Raw genomic sequence first — 8839 nt, 5'->3', positions numbered from 1 at the left:
TTTTTTTTTTCTTTTTACATGGATTGGTGGATGTTGGTGCATGTGTCTGTGTGCTTATTTCTAATCAGCCACAGCTCTGTGAGGGAGTTGTTAAACCCTTTTGAGCTTAAACTGTTTAATTTCCCACCCACTCCAGTAATGATTTCATTACAGTAAATGGTGAACCGGTGCAGTTCAATCAGTTTTGAGTTACCTGACACAGCAGGTGTGTTCTTACCCTGCACGGGGAAGAGAAAAGAAGAGCAACTTTGTTTTAATGTTTCTCTCTTTCTGCACAGTTTTTGGGGTTATTGTGTAATCAGACAGGAGCGGCTGAAAGAAAAACAAGTGTTCAAGCAAATCAGTTCAAATTTAGACAGTTCTGATATCAAACCTCATCATTATAAAAGGTCAATCTTTCAAGTTTTCCTACTTTGAATCCCCTGTCAAAGCGTAATTCTTAATTCCTTCTATTGCCGTCTTACAGAAGGAGTTATATAATTCACTCCACAAAGAAAACTGTAGGTAACTAAATGTGTCTCAGCAAAAATAAAGGAGTCTTTTTTGTGCTTACAGATGAATCAATGAGACAAAAAACAGTCCAGGAACTATGTGTGTATAAATAAAACAATAAGAACATTTTAGTTCCTCATCCGTCGGCCTCCAAATCATTTGAAAGCAATTGCATCAATCAGAATAAGCCAACTCTGCTGAAGGTAAAAAAAAATGGAAGAAAATATATAAAACAAATGAAAAAAGGACAGATCTGGACTTGGGGCTGTGAAGGTGCAGTGCTCTCAAAGGATGGTGGATTTGAGTGAACAGTGGCTGGCAGTGGTGGTGAGTAGGGGGGCCGGTATGACGCAGGGAGGGCAGAATACAATTATACACTATTTATAGCAACGCAGCGACCTACAGTATGATATTCTTGCAGAATTTTCTCCTACACCCTCTCTGTGTGCTTACAAAAGCTGTCATTCTGACACACAACTTGTATGTTTCTTTTTTTCTGAGACTAATTGCTGTGCTTTCATAGCTGCTGATAAACGGATCCTCCCGCTGCTGAAACAATCTTTCACTGAAGTGATTCACGAGCAAAGAAATAGTCTTTAGCTATGACTTGCTGTAAGTGTTTTCTGGCCAAGCTTTTGAATCCCGTCCACAAAGCATGATTTTACTTGTCCTGTACAACAGTTTTATTTGAGTGCATGACTGTGGAAGCTCATGTGAAATATGAGATTTTTTTTGTTTATTTAAATGATCCAATCATGCTACTAGGAACTGGGAGCCACAATACAAAACAATATAAAAATATGTTTTTATACACTTGTAGAAAGATGCTCTGCAACCAAAAATATGCACAACATCTCCCCCCTGTGTTCAGGTTCTAACAGGTCTTTAGACTGGACTAAATGCTGATCGACTGAAGAGTGATATGAAAGGCTGGTGATAAATAACTGCACTTCTTTTTCTTTATTCTGCACTTCAATAAAGCTCTGGTCAAAGCAGCTTTGAGCTTTAAAATAAATAGTATCTCATTCTTAGATCTGAAGGTCAGGCAGCAACTTTCAGCTTTGCAAAGGGGGTGTGGGTGTGCCCACGCTCAGGTGGTGCACGACAAAAGCGCTGAACGGACCTGTGACCCTGCAGGTTTGCATCTTTTCATCTGCAGCATCTTTTTAAGGTCCACTTGAATATCAAAGGCGAGCCAACTGCACTCTACGTCTCTTAAAACGTTGCATCTTTTACTGTTGCCTCATTCTTGACCCATTTAAATCCTTTGTTTTAGTGTTTTAAACATATTTGTGGCTGTACTTTTGTCTCAGCATTAGAGCAGCTGTGGTGGTTTTTAAAAATTTTAGCTTCTAGCCCACAAAATAGCCGCTGCAGTAACTTTTGACCCCAGATTTTCCTGGTTTCTGTGTGCAAACTTTGCTAATAACTCTGTTGAACATGGACATAATTACAATATAAACAAACCTGTTTGTGGGAACCGATACGATACAATACGATGCGATGTGATTTTATTGGTCACTTTGGGAGGTTCTCTCGGGGAAATTACATTTCGAGCAGCAACAAAGAACAGAAGGGGAATAAAAAGCAGTCATTACAAAGTCTACTGCACATCATTGTTGCACCTGTTTACTGCTGTAATCGCAGTAATGTAATGATCAGGCTACTGCTCCTTCCATCCTCCCCGCTCCGTCCTCCTGTCACCAAAGAGGAGCCAGTCTGACGGCATGAGGGACAAAAGGTTGGTTTGGACCTCCTAAAGTCAATGACCAGCTCCTTAATCTCTGAAATGCTGAGCTGCAGATGGTTCTTGTGGCACCAGCCAGCAAAGTTCCTCACCAGGCTCCTGTACTCCTCCCCTCTATAATCCCTGACACACCCTACTGTAGCTGGGTCATCAGCAAACTTCTGGATGTAACACAGCTCTGAGTCGTAACAGAAGTCTGTTGCATTCAGGGTGAAGAGAAGAGGGACCAGCATAGTGCCATGGGGTGCTCCAATGCTGCTGATCACAGTGACAGATGTGATGTCCTTCAGCCTGACGTACTGCGCCCTGTTGGTAAGATAACTGGTGATGCAGGTGACCAGGCAAGGGTCCACTCTCATCCTGTTCAGTCTCTCCTGTAGCACAAGGGGCTGGATGATACTGAATGCACTCAAGAAGTCCAAAAAGAGAATCCTCACTAGGCCATTCCCCTTATGGGCTCGGTGTAGCAGCTAAAGGATGACATCTTCCACACCAACACCTGCCCGGTACACAAACGGCAGGCCATCCTAGGCGTGTTGCACCTGTGATCTGAGGAGACCAAGAAAGAGCCGCTCCAACATGTGATAAATGCGCTATTGTTTGTTTATTACAGCTAAAAAGATTAAATTAAGAAATATTGCTATGGATATAATTAAAAGTTATTCTTTCTGTGTTTCAATCAATCAGTCACCTTTATTTTACCAGGTAGAGCCCGTTGAGATCGAGATCTCTTTTACAAGGGTGACCTAGTCAAGTGGTCAATGTTTTCAATAATACATTTAATAAGATGGCATTTATGTTATTTACAGGGGTTAGGCAATAAAACTGAAACACCTGTCTTTTTAGTGTGGGAGGTTTCATGGTTAAATTGGACCAGCCTGGTGGACAATCTTCATTAACTGCACATTGCACCAGTAAGAGCAGAGTGTGGTTCAATTAGCAGGGTATGAACACAGTTTTGCTCAAAATGTTGCAATGCACACAACATTATGGGTGACATACCAGAGTTCAAAAGAGGACAAACTGTTGGTGCACGTCTTGCTGGTGCATCTGTGACCAAGACAGCAAGTCTTTGTGATGGATCAAGAGCCATGATATCCAGGGTAATGTCAGCATACCACCAAGAAGGACGTCTGTGTTGATTTGACTTTGGTTTTCCTAGTGTTTCAGTGTTTCCCCTGTGTTTCTCTTCTCAGCTGCCCCGCCCTTGCACACTTGATTGCCCTTGTGTTTCCTCCAGGTGTTGCTAGTTTTTCCTCATTAGTTTGCCTTTATATTCGGTGTCCTGTGTTTAGTCTGTGTCTGATCATTGTGTTGTGTCGTCCAGCCTGTTCGATCCCTGTGTGTTGGAAGTCTAAAGCTATGTCAAAGTTTATGTAAGTTTTGAGCTGCCCTGCCAGCGTCTTTTTGTTAATAAAACCTTTTTTGCAAGCTCTGAGTTTTGTCTGTGCCCTGGGTGATCTCCTACGTCTGCAACCGACAGAGCCTGAGTTTTTTACCTCTCTCTCTCTCTGTTTCACTCATTTAAAGTCATGCTTTGCTTTTCTTTTGTTTACATTTGGATTTTTTAGATGTATATTTTATATAAATTTTTGAGGTAAACAGTGTAAACTTGAACACTGTGGAAACTGTTGTTAGAAACCTACATTAATACTTTTATTAATTTATTATTACGATTTTTTTTCAATAATTAAGGTTAACAATTTTTGTGCATTTAAGCTTATGTCTAGAAAACATCTGGGGACCCCCGACTTTGGGAACCACTGAGCTACATTATGTCTCTTCAAACTGCATAACATTTTACCTGAAGCTGGAATAAGTCAGGCTGCAGTCTGATGCAGATGAACTAATTCCCTGCATATCATGGTTAAATATATTTCTGATTTCCAAGCATTTAATCAAACATCTGCTTTAGTTTAATAGAAACATGTTTACATTATCAAAGCTCTCCTGTTTTCATTCTTTTTTCAGTTCTTTTCTTTGCAGATAAAATTTTGGCTGCACAGTAAAACTCCTCCTCCTCTCTGGAACGTCTGTGTTTGGAGATAATTGTAGGCCTACACATAAATGATTTTAACCCAACTCTTGACTTTTACATCTGTCTTGACAGTTTGCAAAGACACAAACAGCAAACCAAGTGCAGAAAACACTGTTATTCTCAAACACCTGTTCAGAAATATGAAGTTTTTTTGTAAAATTACATTTTAAATCATGTGTTTAGTTAGAAAAACATTACACTTTGGACTCCAAATAAGATTCACTTTATAATTTAGCTTTCATATCAATCTTCACACTGTGAATGCATTCACCTGAGCTTTCTTTACTCTTCTAAACCCGTTGCTTAATTGTAAACTAATAAAGACAGTAATAAAAAAATAGGCAGATAGCTTTTTCTGATGTTCACTGACCAAACACATCCTGAGAATTTGAGAAAACAAAATGAAGAACAACAATAAAAAGTTATGGTTTCTCTTTGAGATAGAAATGCAAATGTGTAACTGGTTTCTTTCTAAAGTTGAGAGAAATGTGTGTTTTTAGTGATATTTTACAGTGTATATGTAAACGCACAGAGAAAAAAAGACACTGAAGGTTGAAATTAGGAGGAAAGGTGTGAAAGTGAGATATAACTGCAAATATGAGCAAGTCATGAAAAAAACTTTTTTTTAGGATTAAAAAGTGCCAGGGCTGAATGCATTTGTTTTTATCTTAGTAGCCTCAAACCACTAAACAGAGAAATTCATCCTCTATAAAATATCTTTACTTGCAAAATCTGAAAAACTGTATAAAGTGAACGTGATGTAGTTTGCCAGCTGGAAAACAACAAAGGGCAGCAGCGTGACAGGTCATCACATCCCACTCTTCAGTTTCATCTCTATTTCAAACACGTTGTGCTCTTTTTGACACAGCTGCAGAGCCTTTCAGTGAGACGCTGCACAAATCATTTTGAGCTGTGTTTCAATAAATTCAGCGTGAAAGAAGACAGCTTTCTAAAACGCACACAAAGGCACAACAGTCAGTGTGAGTCACGCTAAAAGAGCAAATTGTTTTCATCTGATTAGAATTCAAAAATCAAACTGAAATCACACATTCAATGTTTTTTTTGTCTGTTTACCAGTTACATTTGTAGCACCAGTATTATAAGAAACAGAGAGCCCATGCGGACGTTATTGTCAGAGTTTATCACTTGTGTTATGTTATCAGCTTCACTTCCTGTTATTATAACTGCCCTCCTCCTTATCACACACCTGTGTTCGATCATCTGTTTCAATATTTATATTTCCAGTACAGTAAATGCAAAGCATCATGGTACTTAGAATACTAACTGTGGGTGTAATACATGATCACATAAGCAGAATATACTGTAAAATGACAGGGTAACAGTGTACAGGACATTGGATTTAAAACATTTTCAGCTCTGAAAAAAAATTGCACTGAACCAGACGAACTGTCTTCTGTTTCCTTTTGAGTTATTTTAAGAAAATGTAAATCATCCATCCCATTTTTATCTGTTTCTCTTTGAATTATTCAAAAAAATTTGAGCAATATTATAATTTAAAATGTTAATAAATGACAACTTAATATGATTTGTTCAAAAAGGAGGTGGGTAAATTAGGGTGATGTGCTTCTTTTCATTTACTTATAACTTTGATCAGTGCTAATGAGACTTTACCAGTTTATTTCAGCTCATCATTAGGCGTCAGTTTGACAAATTTTGGCAATAAGATGAATTAATTTATGGTAAAATTTGGACCGAGTAGCCTATAGAAAAGTAACATATTGTGCAATGACAACCTGCTGCTAACCATGCAAACACTGCTGAAGATATCAATATGTGTTCAGTGAAAACAATGTGTTCCAGCTGTCTGAAGTGCATTTCTGACACCGGCTGAAGGAATCATTAGCAGCATTTAGCAGTACTAGCAGCTGCTTTTGTCTCAAAAAATAAAAGTTGCTTTTGTCTCAGGATGATGATGTCATAACAAAAGCAAGGCTGTGTTCCATTCCGAAATATTCAAATAAACTTTAGCATTTACATTTTAGATTGAACTTTAATATAATGTAAACATTATATAAAAACATTAATAATAATGTTAAATAATTAGCGAAATGTAAAAACAGTGAGCTAAATAAAATGTTACGGATGATTTTCAACAAGGATTTTACACTCAGAAAGCTAAATAATGAAAACAAGTTAGTCACCGATTTTAACATTTTATAATTAGTGTTCCATAATCATTTAGACATAAACTGATTATAAGTTTATTGTTATGTTTTAGTTCAATAAACTTGATCTATCCACTTTTTTAAATCAGACTAAAGATTGCAGATTAATTTTCCCTGAATTTTTTTTTTTTTTTTTTGCGTCAAGGAAAATGTTGATGTTCCCAATTATTTGAAAATGATGTTAACATGGTGTAAAATTAAGTACAACTCGATCCTTTTTTAATTTTTTTTTAGAATTGCAACATCTGGAAGAATTCACTTTCAAGGTCACTGACTTCCAGTTCACATATTACTTCTCTGCAGCAGAAATAAAGAGGATGGGGGGCCTCAGAGAGGTTGGAGGAAGTCTTTTTTTTTTCGTTGTGCATGAAGCAAGAAGCGTGAAACAAGATTCATGCAGAACTCCTGAACTTTTTGAGTGAAATCAGTTTCCCAGATAGAATTTCTCAGCATTTATCCAGTAATCCCCCCCACCCACTACCCCCCCCCCACCCCCACCCCCCGGTACATTTTGGATTGCAATTTTGTGCAAATCACATATGTTTAAAAAACTTGTGAGCTGTTGAATGAAAAATATCATATACATCCTGTAAGCTATCATTAAGCAGTTTCATGCAGAAAATTTAAGCATTACAATCTATTCTTAAACTTTGTTGTCAGTGAGTTATACAGTCAGACAGTGGTTTATGTTCAATGTGTTTTCACAAGTGTTACAGCTGCATTCATAGGGAGCAATAGTTTTGCTCAGTTTATTACCAGTTTATAGTGAAGACTGGCAGTGACTTCCTACACCTGAACTCTTCCTTTGACATGATAACCTGAAATTCCTCCAGTGTTTTGCTAAACAGTGAAAGTTTTTTTTTTTTTCAGGCCGTGATGAGGTCAGGTTTCAGCTGGTTTTGGCAACAAGTAAAGTAAGCACCTTGACAGACAAGTATTTAAAACAAGACGTAGCACGACAGAGTTTAGACAAGCTGAACGTGCTGCAGTGTGCTGAAGCTGCTGTTTATGATGAAGAAGAGCTTTAATGAGTTTCAGTTTCATCCGCCGGGTCAGACCAGATGGTGTTCTTTGATTTTATGGATGGGTAAAAGGGAATAAAGCAGAATGTTCATTTGTTGTAAAGTTCCAGAAACAACATTTAACACAAACATCATGCTGTCATCAGACCAGATTTAAAAATTTTGCTTGTAATTATGGAGAAAGCTGTGCTGTAAACACAACCTGCAGGAGGCAGTAAATCTTTAAAACAGCACACTTGTGTGAATGCAGGACTGCAGCACGTTCTTATGTTTTGAATTTAAATATGTGTTAAAGGAGAAGTCCTTTTGAGCTATTATTATAAAGGTAGGAAGGCTACGAAATGTTTAAAATAACTTTTGTCCTTGGCACAGTTTTCATGGATGTTGCAGATTTAAGCTGTAAGAAAACATTATCTTTTTGCTGCTGTTTATGCTCTAAAATAAAAACACACGTGCTGTCTATGTGGCTGCAGTGAGACAAGTTAACAATGAAAAATTGCAAAGCTATCATTTTTGTTTTTGCTCTGTGGTTGTTCACACTCATGACCCCTAAAAGCTGTTGCAGTTTGTTTTCACAACCTGGAGCAAGATGGGGCCGATGACCTGTCACCTTGGAGCTGGAAATTAAAACTTCACTCCTGAAAGAAATATGTGATGAACGACTCTTGAAGCGAATCGCCTTAATGTAAACTCATTTATCATGTTTTTATGTATCCGGTTAAACTCTGCTGGCTGCCAGAAACAATAACTTGCTGCCATGTTGTAATTGTTTAAAGCTCAGAGCTTGAAATGTTGAGCCACTGTGTCGCTGACAGGTTCAGGCCTGCGTGTTAAAAAGCTGAAATAAAGACTTAACTTTGGCTATTGTGCTCCTGTTAGCTCATCTGTCTAATTATAGATTATACCAGCTTATGTGAGGCTTTATACTTGTTGAAGAATACATATGAGGTACATTATTTGTAAAGAGTGATAATTTATAGATAAAAATTAAACTGTAAGATGGAGGTAAAATATCATATTTTCAATATTTCCCTGAAGATAAACTGGCACAAAATCTATCACAAAACTGAAATCAGATGGGTCACTAAAATACATCTCATTTTATTTTAAATGTAGTGATAATTTTAAAAAATGTCACTATTAGATAAACATTAGGCATACTTTCTGTGAAAATGCAATGTGAGTGCTGAATGACTTTGCTAAAATTTGATGATTAGGACAAAACTAAGTTGTTAAAACTGAACAAAGCAGAATACTAGCTAAAAAGCTAAAAAAAAAAACAAAATGCTACCTAAAGCCAAAAAGTAGCAAACCACTGACAAAATGATTAAAAAGACTATTTAACTCTTTACCG

The sequence above is a fragment of the Austrofundulus limnaeus genome, unplaced genomic scaffold (genome assembly GCF_001266775.1).
Source record: "Austrofundulus limnaeus strain Quisiro unplaced genomic scaffold, Austrofundulus_limnaeus-1.0 Scaffold20, whole genome shotgun sequence".
Lineage (NCBI taxonomy): Eukaryota > Metazoa > Chordata > Actinopteri > Cyprinodontiformes > Rivulidae > Austrofundulus > Austrofundulus limnaeus.
Note: the sequence above shows the minus strand (reverse complement) of the source record.